Source organism: Schistocerca nitens, chromosome 3, assembly GCF_023898315.1.
Source record: "Schistocerca nitens isolate TAMUIC-IGC-003100 chromosome 3, iqSchNite1.1, whole genome shotgun sequence".
Classification (NCBI taxonomy): Eukaryota; Metazoa; Arthropoda; class Insecta; order Orthoptera; family Acrididae; genus Schistocerca; species Schistocerca nitens.
The window spans coordinates 911,943,154-911,969,930 of record NC_064616.1 but is presented as its reverse complement, the minus strand read 5'-3'; the positions used below and the strand labels follow the sequence as shown (position 1 = coordinate 911,969,930).

Below are 26,777 nucleotides of genomic sequence, written 5' to 3'. Positions count from 1 at the left end.
CGTGACTGTGGTCTGCAGGGAGGCGCAGCTAGCCATTTTTTGTGTTTATCGCTGCCGTCGCTCCTTACGATACATCATGGAGGCCAACTGCCGAAAAGCGACACTGGCATTCACTTTTTGCTTCGATTTCGCCCGTCTCATGGCGCTCTATGTTGAATGATTCCTGCACGACGAAGCGAAGATACCGTCGACTGACATCGTAGGGATCCACCTTTTCTAGTCAGTAGTACTATCTAGGTGAAAACTGTTAAAGACATGGCATGTGACAAAATTATACGAGAGGCCAAATATGAGCTACGCTTCTGTCGCTCTTGACCACGTTGGTCTCGGTGACAGAACAATCAGAATTTTCTAACTACTGTTCGAACTCCCATCAGACGTTGCGATCGAGGCCCTCGGACTCTACTGTATGGTCATCAAAACTGGACACAGTTCAGGACATATACTGTCCTGAATGGTGTTCAGCAAGTTCGCATCGAACTACAGAGCCATGTACACTCCTACTTCTGGATCGGGGTCATAATTTTCAATGACGGTCAACCATGCACATACTCTGGTTGCAGGGAAGAGAATCACCTATGGTCAGAATGCTTCCAAAGACGTGTTGCTCAACTTCCTCTTACGGATGTGCCACCCCCAATCACTACGACTGTCGTTTCACTGATATATACTGTGGCACTCACTGCAACGACGACAACTCTCAGTGCATTGCGTGACCACTTCGGCCAGCAGAATGCACCTCCCTACGATCATTCATACATCATTGCGGTCACTGAGAACGAGGAGGCGACTTACGCCCTTCTCCTCCGGCCCACGACAGAAGGAGTCACTCCACCCCACGGCCGCTCGAAGCATTCATTGTGTCTACAGTGGTCTTCAAACCGGGATGTCGCACCTCGTTATTGCTTTCTGATACAAAGAAAAATGTTCGTACACAAGGATCACAACAGCGACGTAAACATGACAGTCAGTCACTCACAGGGCCTAGTGAACTTGCCCCCCCTCCTCTCCCAATGACGACGCTGGTTCTGCCCAGCCAGATGACACCCACACCATGACATCAGCTGACAGTGACTGTGACGGACGAGCCCGACAGTTGCCTTGGTACCATCGACTACGATGGATCTATCCCTGCCGAATGCATGGGTGGAGATCGCAGCCTCCTCACAGTTGTCACACGACCCCCTCCCCTCTTCAGGGAAGACAATATGGATACAGCCCTCCCACATGGGTGTGTGGGGCTACGACACCGAGGGCATGCCTGCACCCGACCCAGAGTTGCCACCACCATCCTGCACCAACGCCCAATAAAGTTTCCATTCATAGAGTGGAGCATGAGGTGGTGACGTCTGTCAACACCACGCTCCACCGATTCTGACGATGGTAGATCCGCTCCCAGCACCACACACCATACATACAAGTTCCCTGTGCTCAATACCAATATGGCCAGCTACAAAGCGAAGTTGGAACTCTTCCGCAACATGCCCAGGGCATCAGAAGTTTACATCGCCCTTCTACAAGAGGTGTAGCTTCCTATAATTCCAACTCTTCACGGATTCGAGTTGTTTCCCTCAGTCAGCGGTCACACAGGGTGTGATGTGGCACTCTACTTCCTGGAAGGCATCCTAGTCACAGATGAGGTTATTCTCCTGTCCAGACAGGCTACGGCCCTCAAACTATTTGATACCCTGGCTCATCAATTTATATGCCCCATCAGGCTCCACACACCATCGGCAATGAACTACGGTCTATGCAGAAGAAATAGCGCACTTATTTGCGGGGAGATTCGACCGTTACATTGTAGGAGGTAATTTCAACTGTGTCCTCCATCCAAAGAACCAGACTCCCGGCAACTCACCATGTCTAGCCTTATGTTTGTTGGTGAGTGACTTTCATCTCATAGACACATATGAAATCATGCATGGAGACACCACTGTGACCACACGAGCCATTTAGCAAGCCGACTAGATCGGATTTATGTTTCTGCAACTATTCAGGTCAGTGTATCCTCAGTGAAAACGTGGCCTTAGGCCTTTTCCGATCGCTGCACGTTCATCTGCGCTCTGCAGCTGCCACAACAGCCAGTTTGGCGTGGTCGAGGTCCCTGGAAGCTCAGTACCTCTCTTCTTCACGCCTGGTTTGTCTAAAATGCATCAATGCTAAACTGATGTTCTGTGCTAGCAACATGTCCCTCAGTACCTCTCGACACTGTTGTGGTATATCACTTGCATGCTGCCACCGATCAAGAGGGAGTTCATCCAATGCGGCAGAGATACAGTGGCGTAGTATCAGGATAGTACACACTATTATTACACCATCTTACCTGAACTTCTTGTCCTCCCACCATCGTCCATTGCGAACGCCAACGTATCAAAGTCAAACTTATGTCTCTTCAATGCAACAAATTATGAGATGTGGTTGCGCACTAACACCATCAAAATATCACTGACGAGGAACGTCCATCCTTGCTTCATATTACGTCCAGCCCATGTTGTCGATGATGGTCTGTTGTCTTTACCTTCACCACCCAGGATGGCAACTGTGTCTACACTCGAGTAGCAGTCGCCCCAGTCTTCAGTGATCACTATCAACGATTTTACGATGACGAACTGGCTGCTGTTTCCGACGATATTCTCCAGCTTCTGCACAACACCCTTAACAACACTGAGGTGGCATCCTCTATGATAGTTATCACAGCAGACGAGGTGGCAGACATGATCACCAAAGGCATGGAGAACAAATTCCCAGGCCCCTATGGTCTCCCAGTTCAATTTTATCGGACCCTCACTAGATTTTAACTTCCACATTTGACCGAGATATTCCAGGAGTTTTTCAATTCTTCCTTCCTGATACCGCCAGATTTCTTCAATGGCATTCTCCTACCAACGCCCAAATCAAAGCGGGGAAAGCACTTCATCCACTTTCGCCCCCTCATGTTACTCACTGCGGACTATAAAATCTACATGCATGTCTTGGTGGCTCACATGAGTGCAGTGTTATCTGCTGTACTTTCTCTGGAAAAAGACGGCCACAGGTGAATGTTGGGACCTTACTGTGCTGGCTGCAATCTGCTGCCCTCCATGTGGCACTGGCGTCAATAGATTACAGTAGCGCCTTTGACTAAGTCCGCCACCTCTGAGTAGCAGAACTCATGGGGTCCCCCCCCCCCCCCCCCACGCCCCGCACAATTCATAGACGCCATTTGCTGCTTACTTTGGAATGTCATGTCTCTTGTCAAGGTGAATCGGCGACTGGCTTCACTGATCCCTGTCAGGAGTTCGAACCATGGACCTTGCCGTTGGTGGGGAGGCTTGCGTGCCTCAGCGATACAGATGGCCGTACCGTAGGTGCAACCACAACGGAGGGGTATCTGTTGAGAGGCCAGACAAACATGTAGTTCCTGAAGAGGGGCAGCAGCCTTTTCAGTAGTTGCAGGGGCAACAGTCTGGATGATTGACTGATCTGGCCTTGTAACATTAACCAAAACGGCCTTGCTGTGCTGGTACTGCGAACGGCTGAAAGCAAGGGGAAACTACAGCCGTAATTTTTCCCGAGGACATGCAGCTTTACTGTGTGATTAAATGATGATGGCGTCCTCTTGGGTAAAATATTCCGGAGGTAAAATAGTCCCCCATTCGGATCTCCGGGCGGGGACTACTCAAGAGGACGTCGTTATCAGGAGAAAGAAAACTGGCGTTCTACGGATCGGAGCGTGGAATGTCAGATCACTTAATCGGGCAGGTAGGTTAGAAAATTTAAAAAGGGAAATGGATAGGTTAAAGTTAGATATAGTGGGAATTAGTGAAGTTCGGTGGCAGGAGGAACAAGACTTTTGGTCAGGTGATTACAGGGTTATAAATACAAAATCAAATAGGGGTAATGCAGGAGTAGGTTTAATAATGAATAAAAAAATAGGAGTGCGGGTTAGCTACTACAAACAGCATAGTGAACGCATTATTGTGGCCAAGATAGACACAAAGCCCATGCCTACTACAGTAGTACAAGTTTATATGCCAACTAGCTCTGCAGATGATGAAGAAATAGATGAAATGTATGACGAGATAAAAGAAATTATTCAGGTAGTGAAGGGAGACGAAAATTTAATAGTCATGGGTGACTGGAATTCGTCAGTAGGAAAAGGGAGAGAAGGAAACATAGTAGGTGAATATGGATTGGGGGGAAGGAATGAAAGAGGAAGCCGTTGGTAGAATTTTGCACAGAGCATAACTTAATCATAGCTAACACTTGGTTCAAGAATCATGAAAGGAGGCTGTATACATGGAAGAAGCCAGGAGATACTGACAGGTTTCAGATAGATTATATAATGGTAAGACAGAGATTTAGGAACCAGGTTTTAAATTGTAAGACATTTCCTGGGGCAGATGTGGATTCTGACCACAATCTATTGGTTATGAACTGCAGATTGAAACTGAAGAAACTGCAAAAAGGTGGGAATTTAAGGAGATGGGACCTGGATAAACTGAAAGAACCAGAGGTTGTAGAGAGTTTCAGGGAGAGCATAAGGGAACAATTGACAGGAATGGGGGAAAGAAATACAGTAGAAGAAGAATGGGTAGCTCTGAGGGATGAAGTGGTGAAGGCAGCAGACGATCAAGTAGGTAAAAAGACGAGGGCTAATAGAAATCCTTGGGTAACAGAAGAAATATTGAATTTAATTGATGAAAGGAGAAAATATAAAAATGCAGTAAATGAAGCAGGCAAAAAGGAATACAAACGCCTCAAAAATGAGATCGACAGGAAGTGCAAAATGGCTAAGCAGGGATGGCTAGAGGACAAATGTAAGGATGTAGAGGCTTGTCTCACTAGGGGTAAGATAGATACTGCCTACAGGAAAATTAAAGAGACCTTTGGAGAGAAGAGAACCACTTGTATGAATATCAAGAGCTCAGATGGAAACCCAGTTCTAAGCAAAGAAGGGAAGGTAGAAAGGTGGAAGGAGTATATAGAGGGTTTATACAAGGGTGATGTACTTGAGGACAATATTATGGAAATGGAAGAGGATGTAGATGAAGACGAAATGGGAGATAAGATACTGCGTGAAGAGTTTGACAGAGCACTGAAAGACCTGAGTCGAAACAAGGCCCCGGGAGTAGACAACATTCCATTAGAACTACTGATGGCTTCGGGAGAGCCAGTCATGACAAAACTCTACCATCTGGTGAGCACGATGTATGAGACAGGCGAAATACCCTCAGACTTCAAGAAGAATATAATAATTCCAATCCCAAAGAAAGCAGGTGTTGACAGATGTGAAAATTACCGAACTATCAGTTTAATAAGTCACAGCTGCAAAATACTAACGCGAATTCTTTACAGACGAATGGAAAAACTGGTAGAAGCTGACCTCGGGGAAGATCAGTTTGGATTCCGTAGGAATGTTGGAACACGTGAGGCAATACTGACCTTACGACTTATCTTGGAAGAAAGATTAAGAAAAGGCAAACCTACATTTCTAGCATTTGTAGACTTAGAGAAAGCTTTTGACAATGTTGACTGGAATACTCTCTTTCAAATTCTGAAGGTGGCAGGGGTAAAATACAGGGAGCGAAAGGCTATTTACAATTTGTACAGAAACCAGATGGCAGTTATAAGAGTCGAGGGGCATGAAAGGGAAGCAGTGGTTGGGAAAGGAGTGAGACAGGGTTGTAGCCTCTCCCCGATGTTATTCAATCTGTATATTGAGCAAGCAGTAAAGGAAACAAAAGAAAAGTTCGGAGTAGGTATTAAAATTCATGGAGAAGAAGTAAAAACTTTGAGGTTCGCCGATGACATTGTAATTCTGTCAGAGACAGCAAAGGACTTGGAAGAGCAGTTGAACGGAATGGACAATGTCTTGAAAGGAGGATATAAGATGAACATCAACAAAAGCAAAACGAGGATAATGGAATGTAGTCGAATTAAATCGGGTGATGCTGAGGGAATTAGATTAGGAAATGAGACACTTAAAGTAGTAAAGGAGTTTTGCTATTTGGGGAGCAAAATAACTGATGATGGTCGAAGTAGAGAGGATATAAAATGTAGACTGGCAATGGCAAGGAAAGCGTTTCTCAAGAAGAGAAATTTGTTAACATCGAGTATAGATTTAGGTGTCAGGAAGTCGTTTCTGAAAGTATTTGTATGGAGTGTAGCCATGTATGGAAGTGAGACATGGACGATAACTAGTTTGGACAAGAAGAGAATAGAAGCTTTCGAAATGTGGTGCTACAGAAGAATGCTGAAGATAAGGTGGGTAGATCACGTAACTAATGAGGAGGTATTGAATAGGATTGGAGAGAAGAGAAGTTTGTGGCACAACTTGACTAGAAGAAGGGATCGGTTGGTAGGACATGTTTTGAGGCATCAAGGGATCACAAATTTAGCATTGGAGGGCAGCGTGGAGGGTAAAAATCGTAGAGGGAGACCAAGAGATCAATACACTAAGCAGATCCAGAAGGATGTAGGTTGCAGTAGGTACTGGGAGATGAAGAAGCTTGCACAGGATAGAGTAGCATGGAGAGCTGCATCAAACCAGTCTCAGGACTGAAGACCACAACAACAACAACAACAGGGATGATTTTTTTCCACTATTTTGCACTCAATTACCTTCAAGCCTCTCATGAAAGGCCTCCTATGCTGTCTTACAGGACTTACAAAGTGTGGTTACACTTTCTCCTGCTGGGTCTATACAGATGACCCCCTGCTTCTTGCACGCTTACACACAGAAATACACAAACCCATAGCATGGGTTCAGCATTATGGACAATTGTCAGGTAGTTACCTCAGTGTTACCAAACTGATTATCATGAACATTCGATGTAGGCTCCAAGACGAGGGATCACTACCATTGCCCACTGCGACAACCCTCTGTTACCTGGGTATTGACCTTATTGTCTCCAACCAGCGTACCATGGTGAAATCATACTACTGGTTGCTTCAGTCCATCTGCTACTACGTTTTCCACAGCCTACTGCACACCCTGAGCCCACTAAAGAAGGTGACTCATGTCAACACATACGTGGCTGCTAAATTGGTCCATGCCGCCCAAGTACTCCGGTATCATCGATCCTGGGATGTCAACTCCAACAGAGCCTTGGATACTTTCAGCTGGCATTCACAACTGACACAAGGCCCTCACCCTCTCCCTTACAAAAGGTGGCCTCGATCTTGTCCATTTTCAGACCACAGCCACCGCATTATATATAAACACTATTTTGAGATGTTTGTGGGAGCCTTTACAATCCATTACGCTCTGCATATTGGAAACCCCCATACTGGACTCACCTGCCCCACCGTTTAACGTGGTGCACATTTCTCTAACACTGTCTCACATTTCCACATATCATCTCGAACTTACTTGCATACACAATAGTCTTCTGACAATGCACCTCTTGTGATCGAAACAGTTTTGTAAGTTGTTGTTCATGCACCACTCCCTGCAACATGTTGGAGGCACAAAGCCCAGTGGAAAACTGTTCATGTACCTTTCCTTCTACCTGACATCAGGACGTTTTGGTACCCCACTGTCAATGGCAAGTTCCACATCAACCGATGACTACACTGTATTGGTCTGGCTGCGTCGCCACTTCGCGCAAGTTGTTTATGTGAGGACACTCACGAGCACCACCTTGCATCCACTGTGAAATGCGAGGGCTGGTTCGTAACACATTATTGACCTGATACCTCTACACCCAGCCAGAAATGGTCTATCCCTATCGCTTACTCCATCCACACACTTCTCATTTTCCCCTGGCTAAGCACCATGCTATTACATAGTTCTAAGGTCAGGCGATCACCTACGTTTCCCGCGATCCCTGACACTCGATTTTTGGTGGCATATATTGAAAGCTTACAGTACGCTCGAACGTTTCTCCACATATCGTTAGACCTTTGCCAACTATTTGCGCAGCACGATCAACATCCCTCGCCGTCGTCGCCCCCCCCCCCCCCCCTGTCTATGTAGTTGGGGGGAAGGGGGCATGGTACCCGACCTCCTACTTTCTTTACATGTGTACGATCATTTGCAGAATGGTGTGGTGTGCCAAAATCTCCAGGCCAGCGACCTGAATGTGTGCATGGGGAATTGCATGGTCAACTGTTTATTTTTCCATTTTTTTCTGGGTTTAAAATTTGGTTCATGTGTTTGTCTGCCAGTGACGCTGCGTGCCTCGCCGCATACAGCTCTCCCCCGCTCCAACTAGAAATGGCCTGATACGTCGACCTACTCTCGTCTGATATATATATTTTGTGGTTACGCCAGAACATTTTTCTATCCGAACAAAGATTCTAACATAAGGTTTCCCACACATACTAATGTAATACATCTATCACAGACTTTTTCATAAAGTTGCCCACATTGCCTTGTGAAAATTATATATATATATATATATATATATATATATATATATATATATATATATATATATATATATATATATATATATATATATATACTCCTGGAAATTGAAATAAGAACACCGTGAATTCATTGTCCCAGGAAGGGGAAACTTTATTGACACATTCCTGGGGTCAGATACATCACATGATCACACTGACAGAACCACAGGCACATAGACACAGGCAACAGAGCATGCACAATGTCGGTACTAGTACAGTGTATATCCACCTTTCGCAGCAATGCAGGCTGCTATTCTCCCATGGAGACGATCGTAGAGATGCTGGATGTAGTCCTGTGGAACGGCTTGCCATGCCATTTCCACCTGGCGCCTCAGTTGGACCAGCGTTCGTGCTGGACGTGCAGACCGCGTGAGACGACGCTTCATCCAGTCCCAAACATGCTCAATGGGGGACAGATCCGGAGATCTTGCTGGCCAGGGTAGTTGACTTACACCTTCTAGAGCACGTTGGGTGGCACGGGATACATGCGGACGTGCATTGTCCTGTTGGAACAGCAAGTTCCCTTGCCGGTCTAGGAATGGTAGAACGATGGGTTCGATGACGGTTTGGATGTACCGTGCACTATTCAGTGTCCCCTCGACGATCACCAGTGGTGTAAGGCCAGTGTAGGAGATCGCTCCCCACACCATGATGCCGGGTGTTGGCCCTGTGTGCCTCGGTCGTATGCAGTCCTGATTGTGGCGCTCACCTGCACGGCGCCAAACACGCATACGACCATCATTGGCACCAAGGCAGAAGCGACTCTCATCGCTGAAGACGACACGTCTCCATTCGTCCCTCCATTCACGCCTGTCGCGACACCACTGGAGGCGGGGTACACGGTGTTGGGGCGTGAGCGGAAGACGGCCTAACGGTGTGCGGGACCGTAGCCCAGCTTCATGAAGACGGTTGCGAATGGTCCTCGCCGATACCCCAGGAGCAACAGTGTCCCTAATTTGCTGGGAAGTGGCGGTGCGGTCCCCTACGGCACTGCGTAGGATCCTACGGTCTTGGCGTGCATCCGTGCGTCGCTGCGGTCCGGTCCCAGGTCGACGGGCACGTGCACCTTCCGCCGACCACTGGCGACAACATCGATGTACTGTGGAGACCTCACGCCCCACGTGTTGAGCAATTCGGCGATACGTCCACCCGGCCTCCCGCATGCCCACTATACGTCCTCGCTCAAAGTCCGTCAACTGCACATACGGTTCACGTCCACGCTGTCACGGCATGCTACCAGTGTTAAAGACTGCGATGGAGCTCCGTATGCCACGTCAAACTGGCTGACACTGACGGCGGCGGTGCACAAATGCTGCGCAGCTAGCGCCATTCGACGGCCAACACCGCGGTTCCTGGTGTGTCCGCTGTGCCGTGCGTGTGATCATTGCTTGTACAGCCCTCTCGCAGTGTCCGGAGCAAGTATGGTGGGTCTGACACACCGGTGTCAATGTGTTCTTTTTTCCATTTCCAGGAGTATATATATATATATATATATATATATATATATATCACGGATAAGTAATAATTCCAGTTAGCAATGTGTGATCGGGAAGACAACATCACCATCTTGAAACATCAAGTTCCAGACAAACAATCAACATAATGTGAGCATTTTCATACTGTGCGTGTATGGTTTAACTCATTTTACTTTTTACTTCCAGATGATGTGGATTATCCCCTAATGAAGGCATCCCAACGAAAATGCTTATCCATTTTCAATACCTCTAGATGTCAGCATTGGAATGTTCTCTGATTGTGAAGTCAATCTGGCAGTGATTTTTGAAATCCCACTATACTGTGGTACAAAACTAACATTACCTCCGTTGAGTACTATTGACTGTGTGACAACTCAATAGATATTGCAGGCAAGTTTACTCAAAACACTCAAACAACAATCACTGTATGATCAGGAGATCAGTGCTGGTGACTTCCCACAAAGAATTAAAATTTTTAATGAAAAGGAATCGACTCACATGCATTAACAGACCTTCAAGAATTTAATGTAAAGCAGTTTTGTCATACAGCACGCACTCAACCAGAGACTGAGTTCGCAGTCTTACGGTCATAGCTTCTACGAAACATTGTGGACTAATTTACAGGAATTGTGATGGCAAACTACGACTCCCACGAAAGAAGATATAGCTCAATATTTCGATGTGTGTTATACTTCAATACTTGGAAATATGTATGAGTTTTATATATGCCTGGCTGTCTGTAGAAGTAAATGAAGCATGTGTATGACATCTGTGTTCTTCTTTTTCCTATATAAACCCCTGTATGCTAGTGTGGTCGTATAGTATTCAACATGAGAATATGAACGAAACAACCTCGTCATAAGGAATTCGTTGTAACTGATTGGTCTGAGAATACTTCACAAAAACAGACTAACAAGAATGGGTCACTACTACCAGGCAGTATCAGGTAGATTATCGTTGGGCCACCTGACTGGAGGAAGAAGGAAGTTCGGATGTCCCTTCTAATGCTTCCAGATGATGTTCACTTCAAGAATGTAGCTATATGTATTTTTAAAAACGCCATTCCTGCCCAAATACAGACTATATCTACATCTACATGATTACTCTGCAATTCACAAGTAAGTGCGTGGCAAAGTGTTCACCAAACCACTTTCAAGCTGTTTCTGTGCTTTTCTTGTCTCGAACAGCTCGCGGAAAAAAAAAAAAAAAACACTTAAATGATTCCGTGCGAGCTCTGATTTCTCTTACCTTATTATGACGATCATTTCTCCCTGTGTAGGCGGACACCACCAAAATATTTTCACACTGTTAGGAGAAAACAGGTGATTGAAATTGCATGAGTACTCCAGAAGATGGTGGAGAAGCGTGGTGTGACCAGTCTCTTTAGTAGACATGTTGCATTTTCTAAGTATTCTGCCAATAAATCTTAGTGTTTAGTTTGCTTTCCCCACAACATTATCTATGTGATCGTCCAACATAAATTATTCGTAACTGTAATCCCTAAGTATTAAGTTGAAGTTACAGCCTTTAGATTTATGTGGTTGATCGTGTATCCGAAATTTAGTGGATTTCCTTTGGTAATCGTGTTGATGACTTCACACTTTTCATTATTTAGATTCAATTACTTTTTTCGCTCCCTACAGATATCTTGTCTAACTCATTTTGTAACTTTTTTGGTCATCTAATGACTTTACGAGACAGTAAACGACAGTATCATCTGCAAACAATGTAAGATGGCTGCTCATAGTGTCACTTAAATCGTTTATATAGAGCAGGAGCAGCAAGCGACCTGTAATATTTGCTTGGGGAACACCAAAATTACTTCTGTTTTACTCGATGACTTTTTCTGCCAGCTACTAAGTACTGTGGCCTATCTGACAGGAAATCGTGAATAGAGTAACACAACTGAGATGATAGTCCATGGCATGCAATTTGGTTAGAAGTCGCATGTGGGAAACGGTGTCAAAAGCCTTCTGGATATCTAAGAACACTGAATCGATTTGACATCCCATGTCAATAGCATTCATTTCTTCGTGGGAATAAAGAGATAGTCGTGTTTCACAAAAACATTTTCAGAATCCGTGTTGGCTGTTTGTCACTAAATCGTTTTCTTTGAGATGATTCATAACGTTCGAATACAGTACATGTTCCAAACTCCTAATGCAAATCGATGTTAGTGATATGGGTCTTTAATCCAGCAGATTACACCTCTTTCATTTTTTTGGTATTGGTGGGAGTGATGTAACATTCCAGTCTTTAGCTACGAATATTTCGACGAGAGAGCTGTTCTATGATAGCTAATTATGGAGCTATTGTATCAGCAAATTCTGAAAGGAACTTGAGGGGTATACAGTCTGGGCCGCCGGCCTTGCCTTTATTACATGATTTAAGCTGCTTCGGTACACCTGCTTCTAAATTAATCATGTAGGAAGTTCTCGTTTAGAATTTATGAATATTCACTTCTTCTTCTTTGGTGAAAGAATTTAGGAAAACCGTGTTTAGTAGTTCTGCTTTAGTGGCACTGTCATCAGAAACATCGTCATTGTTATCATGCAACGAAGTTATTGATTGCGTCTTTCCACTGGTGAGCTTTACGTACGGCCAGAATCTCTTTGGGTCTTCAGATTTCGAGACAGAGTTAGAAGCATCTCTCATTGAAGTTCGCGCTATATTTCGAGCTTCTATAAAACTTCGCCAATGTTTGGGGTTTTGTGTTCCTTTACTATTGGCATGCATTTTGCGTTATTCTGCGACAGTGTTCTGTCCTGTTTTGTGTACCAGGGGGATCAGTACCATCTCATTAATTTATTTGGTATATATCTATCGATTGCTGCCGATAATATTTCCTTAAATTTAAACCATATCTGGTCTACACTTTCGTAGTCAGATTGGAAGGAGTGGAGACTATCCATTAGGAAGGCGCCAAGCGAATTTTTATCTTCTCTTATAAATAGAATAGTATTCAGTTTCGCTACAACGACATTGTGGTTACTAATCTCTGTATCCGTCATTATACTCTCTATTTTCTCATGCTTATTTGTTGCTAAGACTGTATGCATTATTAAGCCAATGTTGATGTAAATTTAGATTTGGGTAAGATTCAGAATTTACGTAAACTCTGCCGTTTGTTAGATTATAATTGCCGATTTCACTCGAATCACAGTTGAGGTTCGTTTTTCTATCGGTTTGGAACGGGAGGAAGATATATCGAGTGGTCCTAATTGAAATGATGTCTTGATAGTCCATGATTGTCTAGATTAGTTTGGAAGCAGACGATATTCTAACAGCTCCAATGATCTGAAATTTAATGAGAGTTGTATCCGAGGTCAAAGTATTTTTAAAAGTTTCCAAAGTTCTTCATCGGTTACAGAGACAATAGGAACTTTCCAAATTAATTACTTGAGTACATTCTTGTACTCTTCTCCACTGGCACCTTGGCTATATGCATTACCGTCTGTTCCACTTCTTACTAAAATACTGTTTCACATTAACTAGAACCTTCCTCATTTCCTCAAAGTACTCCATAAGCATTTTGCGAGGTATGTATGCACGAAATCGCTTGTACTCCTCTACTGATGTTGGTTTATCTATAAACCTTTCTGCATTTTGCAAACAGTTAAAGTCCGATTCCTAAGCTGAAATGTACGTTTTACGTCTTGTGCCGGTTGAGGGGCAAATGAGAACACAGCACAGGTAAGCAGTGTAGAACAGTTTTTTGAAAATACAAAAACCACAATATGCCTCCGTTGGATAAAAGTTTATCACTACAATAGTTTATGAAAATTCGTGGTTAGCACTGAGTTTACATCAGTCCAAAATTAGGCTGAAGGTCATAATGATGAAACAATCAGAGTTAGTATTCACTTGTAAACAGAACAAAATACCGCAGTGAAATGGTTTGAGAATAAGTATTTAATTACTTGATACTTTTGTAGAGTGCTTGAAGTCTATCACTGAGCGGCTGAATTTTCACTTCAGCGTACAAACAAATTGTAAGGTACACCTGTTATGCTGTGGGGCGATGTGCATGGTTGGAAATGAAAGCGCACACTTCGTACGCCATGACCGCAGTGTAGATACTTTCATTGTTCCAAGATGTTGTAACAATAAAAGTTTGTATACTGCGATGGTGATGTACGAAGTGTGTGCTTCATTTTCGCACAGTCAAATGTTCTTTCTTCCCCTCTTAGACTGATTTTGCTTGGATGATTGCGCGAACTTGCTCAAGCTATTAAGTGTAATGATGAAATTATCCCGTCGTTTCACTATATATAACTTGTCATCATCTTTCAAAAGCCTCGTAGAAATTCAACCAGTATCGACCATCATTCAACTGCCTCATTTTATCGATAACCTATATTGTGAATGATTCCATCAATTTCTGCATAAAGTTGTAAATTCGTCATATGTCATGTCGGGTCCTACATGTGCCTGGCAAATGTGTCTTAAATTTATATTATCCTGTTTGAAGGCTATAATAAAGTCTGCATTATCTCATATCAGTTGCTTTGGGATCCTAGAATATGTCTGGCTTAGGCAGAAAATGTCGAGAGCTGTATGGACGCTGAAACAAAAGTATTTGCGTATTTTAGCTTGATTTTCCACTGGTACACTGTCGAATATGAAAAGCGTATTAGGTTTTACTCTTACTTTGGATGAGAGTCTTATATGTAATATCATCATCTCCTCAAATTATTTTCTCAAATAGCCTCAGTGTCGCTTAGACCGTCAGTGAGGCAGCGCCTTGCGTTCCTGCAGCAGATAAGACGAGTTCACCGTTCGTTTTTATACGTGTTTCCGAGCTCCAAACATAAACGTATAATTTTCAGTTATCTGTGTGGTTAGTTTATTTCAATACACACAGTAGATTGTGTGTCTAGAGTATGCTTCCCCCGTTTTAGTATGGATAGGAACTGTGATTAATGTTTCCAGATGTGAGCTGAGCTGCTGACCCTTTGCTCATAGTTCCAGGCGGTGTTAGCTTTGGTCACACAGCTTGTGTCTGATGCCAACGGGCGTCACTGTGGCGGTCCAGGAGTGGGAATCTGACGGACATCCAGCACGTCTCACGTGTGCCCTGATTGGTCCACTACTGTGGCCCTGGATACTGCCCACACTAAATATGACCTCTCACTTACTGGCGAGTGGGAGGTCGTTCCAAGGTGTGGCAGGAAGCAAAAGACTCCCCAAGGGGTTGACTGGATGGCCTGCCCCGTTCGTCTGATGAACAAGTTTTGGATGCTATCTGTGGATGACGAAGTCCCTCGGCCAGATGGAGCCGCTCGCACTATTCCAGAGAAAGCCTCTCAGCCCAAAAAGTCTGGGCATTCACAGAGGCTGGGATTTCTGGTAGCTCAGAGCTGGTTCTGCGACCGGGTAGGCGGAAGATTCTCCAACTTGCGCCATATGATGGTAGGTTTTCAAGTTAAATTAACAGGTCAACGGTTCACTACTCACAGGAAGCGGATACGTGGGTGGTGGGGACTGTGCGGAGGGACTGTGTGGTTTTCTTAGGTTAGAAGGTCTCGGAAAACTACAGAATGGGCGTTATTCTAAGAGGGTGTGGGGCAAACACGGGAAGGCAGACCTAGCAACATTCGGTATTGTTGTTGTGAATTGTCAAAACTGTGTTGGGAAAGAACCAGAGCACCAAGCCCTAATACAAAAGCACTGAAGCTCGGCTGGTTACAGTACGAAAACGTAGCTAAAGTCAGAAATAAGCTCAGCTGAAATTTTTGAAAAGGATCTAACTGTATTCAGGAAGGGTAGATTAAATACAGTGGGTGGTGAAAGGTTTATTGCTGTCAGAAATAGTTAACTTTGTAGTGAAATTGAAGTAAATAGTTCCTGTTAGTGAGGCCAGAAGTTATGTTTGACTACCAGAATAAATCAATAATTGGTCGCTTTTACCGGCCCACAAGTCAGATGATACAGTTGCTGAATAGTTGAAAGAAAACTTGAGTGTCATTTCAAATAGGTACACCGCTATAGTTGGTGGTGACTTTAATCTACTCTCGACATGTTGGCGAAAATACCTGTTTATAGTCGGTGGTAGGCATAAAACGTCGTACAAAATTGTGTTGAATGCTTTCTCAGAAAATTCTTTTGAACAATTACTCCATGAGCCCACTCAAAGTGTAAATGGTTGCGAAGACATACTGCATAATGCATACAGTCTGTTTTTTGACATGTATGCTAGGTTTCGTGTCGCATACTATGAGAGTGAAGAGAAGGAATGTATGTTCAGTCCCAGGTAATTTAAGGAGCTAGCTCTAATTGTCGTTATGAATTGTTCCAAATAGAAGAAATCGGTGAAGAGTGATCCTATTGACGACTGTATTGAATTTGAAGCCTCTAAAACCTTCCCAGGAAACACCGCAGCATTCACATTAATATTACAAGATCGGATCATCGACTATAGCCCACTTACTGGAATTGTGCAGGGTGTAGCATAGCGTAACAACTGAACCGTTTCGTGACTCAAACTGCTGACATTATAACTACTGTCCAAGGTTCCCTCAATAAATATGGACATTTCGCATTCAAAGACGTTACATTTATCACTTTCACGAACGAGGGACAGGTCACCACAACATTTTCAATAAGCGTTGATCTAACTAAACCTTTCAGAGATATCAAGTGCCTCAAAACGCCTAGAAGTGCGTTACGGTTGAGTTGATATTATTATGGACTCAAATGGGATGAAGACGCAATGAATTTTGAAGTTATAGTGACATTACTTCGAAATGTTGATCATACAGACTCAACTGTTTATGTGAAGTTTCTAGAAGTGACAAGTCTTTATGGATACGTGAGATTTATAAGAAAGCTGCCGTTAGAGATCTAGAAATATATGCACGTCTTTCAAAGCATCTCCTCAGAATGATGAAGATGAACAGTAATAGTTTTGTATCTGCATTAGATAACGAAAAAGTACTATATATAGGATAATAAACAAATGATTTTGAAACTATCTCTCATGTCTTCTTATTTCGCAAACGCGCCTCTAGCACTCGACCCTAAGGACCACTGCAACATGGGCCTGCTCCTGATGGATGCTGGAAAGCTAATGATTGAAATCTACTCCCACCACCGCTCCATCGGCGGCGCCTATTTAAGACGGTCCAGTAGGCTTATTTTGTCATCGATACTCTCCTAATATTCGCAGGTGACTTTTGTACCAACCTTAGCATCCATCATTAAGCTGTCAGGCAGTGACAGTGGCAGCAGCAGCAGCAGCAGCAATAAGTGCCCTCGTTTCGAAGTGGAGATCAATGATGACAGTGTTTCATCGAACGTCTTTGATGACGTTTGCTTCTTTAGTTCAATATGTTGCAGAAAACGAGAACCTTGTGATGTGTTGGCAGAAGAGCCAACACCGTGTTGCTAGAGGAGGCCGAAATGCACGCGTTTAAGCTCACGCGGACTGGCGTGAGGTCTGGAACAGTTAAAGTAGTTGTGTCTAATAAATAAAGTACGAAGCTCTTGGAATACTTAACTTTAATCCACAATTGGAGAACATCGCTCTTGTTGATACATGAATTATAATCTCAATATAAACTGGTAATGGCGCCTTGCTAGGTCGTAGCAAATGACGTAGCTGAAGGCTATGCTAACTATCGTCTCGGCAAATGAGAGCGTATTTGTCATTGATCCACCTCTGGCAAAGTCTGCTGTACAACTGGGGCGAGTGCTAGGACGTCTCTCTAGACCTGCCGTGTGGCGGCGCTCGGTCTGCAATCACTGACAGTGGCGACACGCGGGTCCGACGTATACTAACGGACCGCGGCCGATTTAAAGGCTACCACCTAGCAAGTGTGGTTTCTGGCGGTGACACCACACCTTGAACGTAAGTGCCATTCATTTTCTATATGTGCGTGTGTTTCAATTTGTATTTTCGATACTTGTTGACTGTTATGTTGTTTTGGGGTTGATGAATGATTATACATTATGGATACCTTCTGAGTACACTAATAATGGAGCCTGATTTGATTGATTTAACTGCACCATTCAAGAATCCTGAAGATGATGGTAGCCTGCAATTAAGTGCCGCACTGTAATATGCTGCGAGTTCACTCTCCCGTCTAAAGAGAATGTCTCAAAGAATGTCTTCATATGTAAGCGAGGTGAGAATGATGATTTAACTCTGAAGGCGAAAAAGACCTAGGTTGCTGAGTTTCAACAAAGAGATTTGGGTGAAACTCTCCGTAGAGACGTGCATAGAAGTGTTCACATACATGTGTGTGATCCAATAACTGGGAGGTCTTTGTAAGTAGGATAACTGTGCTGGTACGGGAACAGAAAAGTCAACACATTTCGAGGTCATATTGCGGCCAGGGCAATTGTGCAGGTCATATGCAAGGTCACTGGCGACACATGTCAAGATCACGCCATTCCCATGAGGAGGGAGTGGAGGTGATGGGAGAGGGGGAGGAGGGGAAATGGAGTGGGAGATCGGACGATCGTGTAATATTGACGTCATCGCGCTGTCTGCCAATTGCTGTGAGGCCCGGAGCAGTGACACCACAGTGACGTTTAAACTCAATCCTCCACCCTTTGATTTATTTTTATTTTTATAATGCGATTGTGTGAGCGCTGTCATTTTCTGTCTGCACTTCCTGTTGTTGGGAGAATGAAGGGGCCCGCCTCCTTTCAGGCAATATGCTTTCCATTCTAGCTAGCTCAGTGCTGTGTAGTGAGGGGATTATAATTCCATTATTTACTGTAATAAGAAACAGGGTAAAAATGGCGAGGTAAGATACTTTGACAATATAAAATAACGACGTCATAACATAGTCCACAAACTAACACTAAATATTAGTAAACAGACAATCCTGGTGTCAGGCAATTAGCTCTGAACTGTTCATAAAAAATGTTACTATCACAGTATAGCCCCATCCTCGTCAAAGTATCTGAACTGCGTAAAAAAATGCACTAATAACATATAGTTACATTTTTCTTTCCCAGCACAGCTGTAGATTTACTACACTATTCTGCACCACAGCGCAACGATACACATTTCTGAAACACTGACTTCCTGACACTAAGGTCATGTTAGACGCATAAAAGTTTGCTTGTAGGTTTATCTTCAATGTAGCAGTGACGACTGAAAATATAATTCTTTTACACAACGAATGACGTGTGACAGTCGAACACCTCCTGTGCTCTCACAATATATATATATATATATATATATATATATATATATATATATATATATATATATATATATATATATACTTTCCAAGTCCTTTGCTGTCTCTGACAGAATTACAATGTCAGCGGCGAACCTCAAAGTTTTTATTTCTTCTCCATGAATTTTAATACCTACTCCGAATTTTTCTTTTGTTTCCTTTACTGCTTGCTCAATATACAGATTGAACAACATCGGGGAGAGGCTACAACCCTGTCTTACTCCCTTCCCAACCACTGCTTCCCTTTCATGTCCCTCGACTCTTATAACTGCCATCTGGTTTCTGTACAAATTGTAAATAGCCTTTCGCTCCCTGTATTTTACCCCTGCCACCTTTAGAATTTGCCGGCCGAAGTGGCCGTGCGGTTAAAGGCGCTGCAGTCTGGAACCGCAAGACCGCTACGGTCGCAGGTTCGAATCCTGCCTCGGGCATGGATGTTTGTGATGTCCTTAGGTTAGTTAGGTTTAACTAGTTCTAAGTTCTAGGGGAATACTGACCTCAGCAGTTGAGTCCCATAGTGCTCAGAGCCATTTGAACCATTTGAACCTTTAGAATTTGAAAGAGAGTATTCCAGTCAACATTGTCAAAAGCTTTCTCTAAGTCTACAAATGCTAGAAACGTAGGTTTGCCTTTCCTTAATCTTTCTTCTAAGATAAGTCGTAAGGTCAGTATTGCCTCACGTGTTCCAACATTTCTACGGAATCCAAACTGATCTTCCCCGAGGTTGGCTTCTACTAGTTTTTCCATTCGTCTGTAAAGAATTCGTGTTAGTATTTTGCAGCTGTGACTTATTAAACTGATAGTTCGGTAATTTACACATCTGTCAACACCTGCTTTCTTTGGGATTGGAATTATTGTATTCTTCTTGAAGTCTGAGGGTATTTCGCCTGTTTCATACATCTTGCTCACCAGATGGTAGAGTTTTGTCAGGACTGGCTCTCCCAAGGCCGTCAGTAGTTACAATGGAATGTTGTCTACTCCGGGGGCCTTGTGTCGACTCAGGTCTTTCAGTGCTCTGTCAAACTCTTCACGCAGTATCATATCTCCCATTTCATCTTCATCTACATCCTCTTCCATTTCCATAAAATTGTCCTCAAGTACATCGCCCTTGTATAGACCCTCTATATACTCCTTCCACCTTTCTGCCTTCCCTTCTTTGCTTAGAACTGGGTTTCCATCTGAGTTCTTGATATTCATACAAGTCGTTCTCTTATCTCCAAAGATCTCTTTAATGTTCCTGTAGGCAGTATCTATCTTATCCCTAGTGAGATAGGCCTCTACATCCTTACATTTGTCCTCTAGCCATCCCTGCTTAGCCATTTTGCACTTCCTGTCGATCTCATTTTTGAGACGTTTGTATTCCTTTTTGCCTGCTTCATTTACTGCGTTTTTATATTTTCTCCTTTCATCAATTAAATTCAATATTTCTTATGTTACCCAAGGATTTCTACTAGCCCTCGTCTTTTTACCTACTTGATCCTCTGCTGCCTTCACTACTTCATCCCTCAAAGCTACCCATTCTTCTTCTACTGTATTTCATTTCCCCATTCCTGTCAATTGTTCCCTTATGCTCTCCCTGAAACTCTGTACAACCTCTGGTTCTTTCAGTTTATCCAGGTCCCATCTCCTTAAATTCCCACCTTTTTGCAGTTTCTTCAGTTTTAATCTACAGGTCATAACCAATAGATTGTGGTCAGAGTCCACATCTGCCCCTGGAAATGTCTTACAATTTAAAACCTGGTTCCTAAATCTCTGTCTTACCATTATATAATCTATCTGATACCTTTTAGTATCTCCAGGGTTCTTCCATGTATACAACCTTCTTTCATGATTCTTAAACCAAGTGTTAGCTATGATTATGTTGTGCTCTGTGCAAAATTCTACCAGGCGGCTTCCTCTTTCATTTCTTAGCCCCAATCCATATTCACCTACTATGTTTCCTTCTCTCCATTTTCCTACACTCGAATTCCAGTCACCCATGACTATTAAATTTTCGTCTCCCTTCACAATCTGAATAATTTCTTTTATTTCATCATACATTTCTTCAATTTCTTCGTCATCTGCAGAGCTAATGGAATGGACAGTGTCTTGAAAGGAGGATATAAGATGAACATCAACAAAAGCAAAACAAGGATAATAGAATGTAGTCTAATTAAGTCGGGTGATGCTGAGGGAATTAGATTAGGAAATGAGACACTTAAAGTAGTAAAGGAGTTTTGCTATTTGGGGAGCAAAATAACTGATGATGGTCGAAGTAGAGAGGATATAAAATGTAGACTGGCAATGGCAAGGAAAGCGTTTCTGAAGATGAGAAATTTGTTAACATCGAGTATAGATTTAAGTGTCAGGAAGTCATTTCTGAAAGTATTTGTATGGAGTGTAGCCATGTATGGAAGTGAAACATGGACGATAAATAGTTTGGACAGGAAGAGAATAGAAGCTTTCGAAATGTGGTGCTACAGAAGAATGCTGAAGATTAGATGGGTAGATCACATAACTAATGAGGAAGTATTGAATAGGATTGGGGAGAAGAGAAGTTTGTGGCACAACTTGACCAGAAGAAGGGATCGGTTGGTAGGACATGTTCTGAGGCATCAAGGGATCACCAATTTAGTATTGGAGGGCAGCGTGGAGGGTAAAAATCGTAGAAGGAGACCAAGAGATGAATACACTAAGCAGATTCAGAAGGATGTAGGTTGCAGTAGGTACTGGGAGATGAAAAAGCTTGCACAGGATAGAGTAGCATGGAGAGCTGCATCAAACCAGTCTCAGGACTGAAGACCACAACAACATATATATATATATATATATATATATATATATATATATATATATATATATATATATTCAGGAGTGCTGTGTGAGTATGTGTTTGTACATACAGAATACCTAAGAAGTGTTGTGTCAATGTATGGTGAGGCATAACTACCTAAATTAGGTAAAGAATTATGTGTATATCTGTATACCATACAATTTTAGCTGAAATTATAAGAAGAGTGTCTTCAGTCTGCGGTGTATTATTTTGTACTGAATGGGGTAACACATCGATATTATAGTGTGTGACGTCTTGATACTTAAAGCTCAAATTTGCGAAGATGGTGCGTAAATATGCAGATTGAAATGCAAATATCTGCATCTGCGCGCTTAAGTTTACGATAAAAATTTCACATGGAGCCTTCCAAGCCAATGGGCTGCGAAACCTGGCAGTAAGTATTTTTCCATCTCTAATTATTAACATTTGTGTATGTCGTTATACTTACGGCTTTGTTATTATTACAGTGCTAGCAGGACATGCAGGTGTTCGGTACACTATTGTACACATCACAGCAGCAGCAACAGCCCATAAGTGCATATTCACAGCCTTCTACACCAAGACATGAGAGTTTATTTGGACACCCAAGCAATCAAGCGGAGTCTCGTTCAACATAATGACTACCACCCTCTTACATGTGATTAACAGATCTGAATGCTAGGGGACAAGTACACACACAATCAACTGACGTAAAATCCCACTGAATTGAAGTTGTAACGGTGCACTATGTCCCAATAATGAAAAGTCTGCAAGATAAATGGACAGGAAATCCCTGTTTCATCGTTGTTGTAATCTATCTATGATTGTTAATGAAATTAAGATATGAAAAATACATACATAATACACAACTGCCGATATCCGTGGTGTCTTGAAGTACGAACCTGTGTGTGCTAGCAGTAGTAGCTAGATGAACATGTAAAAGAATCCTAGAGAGACTGTGCAGCATCAGAGCCTTCTAACTGTGAAATTCTGGCTGTGGCACAGTCAATTTTTTGTAGCTGAATCTCATTAATACAGAACGTGTTCACCCTTATACATGTGAATGCTAGTAGGCGAGTATACGCGCAGCGCGATCAATTTACGACATAGTTAGAACTTGTGATGAGGCAATATAATGACTGTGAATATTAACACTATGTGCGAGCTTTCTAGCGACGTCGCAACCTTCCCTGAACACTGTTGCAACTTTGCTCAAGTGTAGCATTCGTCACTGGATAGGAAAAGGGGAAAGTGACGGTGGTATAAGAAGTACTCTCCGCATTCTTAACATAGAGGTATGGAAACACTCACACTAAACCAGAGGAACTTTTTTCTTACGATAAAAAGAATATTAAGAACATGGAAAAGCCTTTGCCTTCATGGCAGCAAATCTGAGAAAACTAAATAAAGACTGCTTGGGAGTATCATGGCACACAGAAGGGTGCTTGCAATGAGTATATTCTAACACAAAAGTTTTCTCGGTATTGTACTATGTCATAATGTAAACGCCTATACTCGTGAAACCAAAATTTTGGCCACTGTAACTGTGGTTGAAACGTTGGTTTCTCCAATATACTTTCTTATATTATGATGTGGTATGATACTTAGAAAAGGTATACGTCTACTGCCACAATTAAATATATTATACATTGATAATTAACTTGAAATTCCCTGGACAGATCTCCGCACTTGCGTGTGACGTCGTTTATGTATTCTCCCTGCCAGAGGAGCTTGGTTTAACTCCTAACCATTCCGATGTCGACAACTGGCATACGAGTACATCTATTGCTTTTCTCGCACACTGAGTATAAGTTGATGTAGATTAGTACAGCTGCGAACAGGTTACTTAAATGATATGGAGGGCTGAAAGAACATTGGTCGTTTAGTCATATTGCACGACAATCAGCTACAAGATATATATTACTATATTCCAAACTAGCATCCTGAGCCGTCTTCGCACGGGTAACATTAAGTATGTATGACGTAGTGTATTTTGTTTGCGGGCTACTGCCTAGTGTAATGAATAAATTTCAGGGAACAACGTTAAGTAACTGAATACTATCACTTTCATATAACTCCTACGATGGAAGCGGCGCACGGCAGGAAAGTTGTCTGGAGGCATGAATGTTGTGTGTTCCATACTGAATGGGCAATTTTACCTATGTATACAACCAATGTAACTACTGTGTAAAAGTCATGTGTGTACGTGTGTGTGTGTGTGAGTGATTCGATATGTATTGGAGGTTGGCTGACATGGCACAAATAAAAGAAAAAAAATAAGAAGAAACACACATGTTTAGCTCATGTTACAGCACTGTTCAAGAAAAGCATATTACATGCTATGATGCATTGTTGATACTCATTGTGGCAATTCTTTGTCGTGGACTATTTATGGCAGACTTCCTCGCCTTACCACATCTACGTTTGATTCAAGGAAAGCAGAAAGCTGACTCACCTGCTGCGCTGCTGAAGGAGAATACTGTATATAAACGAAGCAAAATTGCTGAAGTAGTTTTTCGGAAAGCAGTTTTTACTTGTAGCATAAAAAATACAATACCACATATTTTGGATTCGCATCTTTTTTCGCTTGTTCTCAACCATAGTGCTTAGAGCCATTTGAATTTTTTAAGTTGGTTGAAAGTCAAAAAAATGGCTCTGAGCACTATGGGACTTAACTTCTTAGGTCATCGGTCCCCTAGAACTTAGAACTACTTAAACCTAACTAACCTAAGGACAACACACACATCCATGCCCGTAGCAGGATTCGAACCTGCGACCGTAGCGGTCGCGCGGTTCCTGACTGTAGCGCCTAGAACCGCTCGGTCACTCCGGCCGGCTGGTTGAAAGTCACTAAGTGCTCTCATTCTCAAATATTGGTTGAATGTTGTCTGGCTATTTGCGTGTCATGAGCTACGCATCTTTTCTATCCCCCCATCTGCTCCCTTTCACAGATAGGTGGTTCCTACCCTCACAGTAGTTCTTGTCAGATAGTAAGCAATATGTGTACCAAGTTTGGTTGAAATCGATCCAGTGATTTAGCAGAAGATGTGTAACATACGTTCGTACTTCCACATTTGTAATGAGTGTGGATTTATGTATTTATTCATCCCAAAATTATCTCACAATGCTATATCATTTGTCATAGTAATAGAATAAAAAAACAGCTCAAAATATACGCACAAAATAGATAAGTGTTCTTATATGAGGATAGGAGAGACCGTCGGCAGTACCCTTGATGAAGGAATCATCACCATCCCGGCAATTACCTGAAATGATTTAGCAAAACCATGGAAAACCTAAAACAGATTGACCAGTCGGAATGAACTCTGTTCTCCCGAATTGAGGTCAGTGTCTTAACAACTGCACTGCTTTACTGCTTTCATTCGGGTGAGCATTATTGTACAGTGGTCTTTGATTTACACAGAATTTGTTCCACGAAACTTAAAATAGAAACAGTTTTGCTCTTTATCACTGCACACGCTTAGGACGCCCGCTAGTGGCTCCCGGACCATGAACGTTATAGATAAGTAGTCTTTACATGACACTAACAGTAGGCAAAGTACAATAGAGATACATCTGGAGATTAAAGCGTTGAAGTAGTCACCGCTACTACGCCATATATCCGTAAATTCATGTTCTATCTCGTGTCAAAGCTAAAAGGGCTTTGCACTCGTATATTTAAATACCTTCAGGAAACGGTGAAACCTACTCAACTGTTGGAAAGGGTTTTTGTACACTCCTGGAAATGGAAAAAAGAACACATTGACACCGGTGTGTCAGACCCACCATACTTGCTCCGGACACTGCGAGAGGGCTGTACAAGCAATGATCACACGCACGGCACAGCGGACACACCAGGAACCGCGGTGTTGGCCGTCGAATGGCGCTAGCTGCGCAGCATTTGTGCACCGCCGCCGTCAGTGTCAGCCAGTTTGCCGTGGCATACGGAGCTCCATCGCAGTCTTTAACACTGGTAGCATGCCGCGACAGCGTGGACGTGAACCGTATGTGCAGTTGACGGACTTTGAGCGAGGGCGTATAGTGGGCATGCGGGAGGCCGGGTGGACGTACCGCCGAATTGCTCAACACGTGGGGCGTGAGGTCTCCACAGTACATCGATGTTGTCGCCAGTGGTCGGCGGAAGGTGCACGTGCCCGTCGACCTGGGACCGGACCGCAGCGACGCACGGATGCACGCCAAGACCGTAGGATCCTACGCAGTGCCGTAGGGGACCGCACCGCCACTTCCCAGCAAATTAGGGACACTGTTGCTCCTGGGGTATCGGCGAGGACCATTCGCAACCGTCTCCATGAAGCTGGGCTACGGTCCCGCACACCGTTAGGCCGTCTTCCGCTCACGCCCCAACATCGTGCAGCCCGCCTCCAGTGGTGTCGCGACAGGCGTGAATGGAGGGACGAATGGAGACGTGTCGTCTTCAGCGATGAGAGTCGCTTCTGCCTTGGTGCCAATGATGGTCGTATGCGTGTTTGGCGCCGTGCAGGTGAGCGCCACAATCAGGACTGCATACGACCGAGGCACACAGGGCCAACACCCGGCATCATGGTGTGGGGAGCGATCTCCTACACTGGCCGTACACCACTGGTGATCGTCGAGGGGACACTGAATAGTGCACGGTACATCCAAACCGTCATCGAACCCATCGTTCTACCATTCCTAGACCGGCAAGGGAACTTGCTGTTCCAACAGGACAATGCACGTCCGCATGTATCCCGTGCCACCCAACGTGCTCTAGAAGGTGTAAGTCAACTACCCTGGCCAGCAAGATCTCCGGATCTGTCCCCCATTGAGCATGTTTGGGACTGGATGAAGCGTCGTCTCACGCGGTCTGCACGTCCAGCACGAACGCTGGTCCAACTGAGGCGCCAGGTGGAAATGGCATGGCAAGCCGTTCCACAGGACTAC

General features: G+C 43.5%; 1 protein-coding gene across 1 annotated transcript in view; it reads left to right on the top strand.

The window, feature by feature from the left end:
- The window catches only part of LOC126249480 (uncharacterized), a 288,417-nt gene that overhangs the window by 167,878 nt on the left and 93,762 nt on the right, over nucleotides 1–26,777 (top strand). The gene's annotated exons all lie outside the window — the stretch shown is intronic.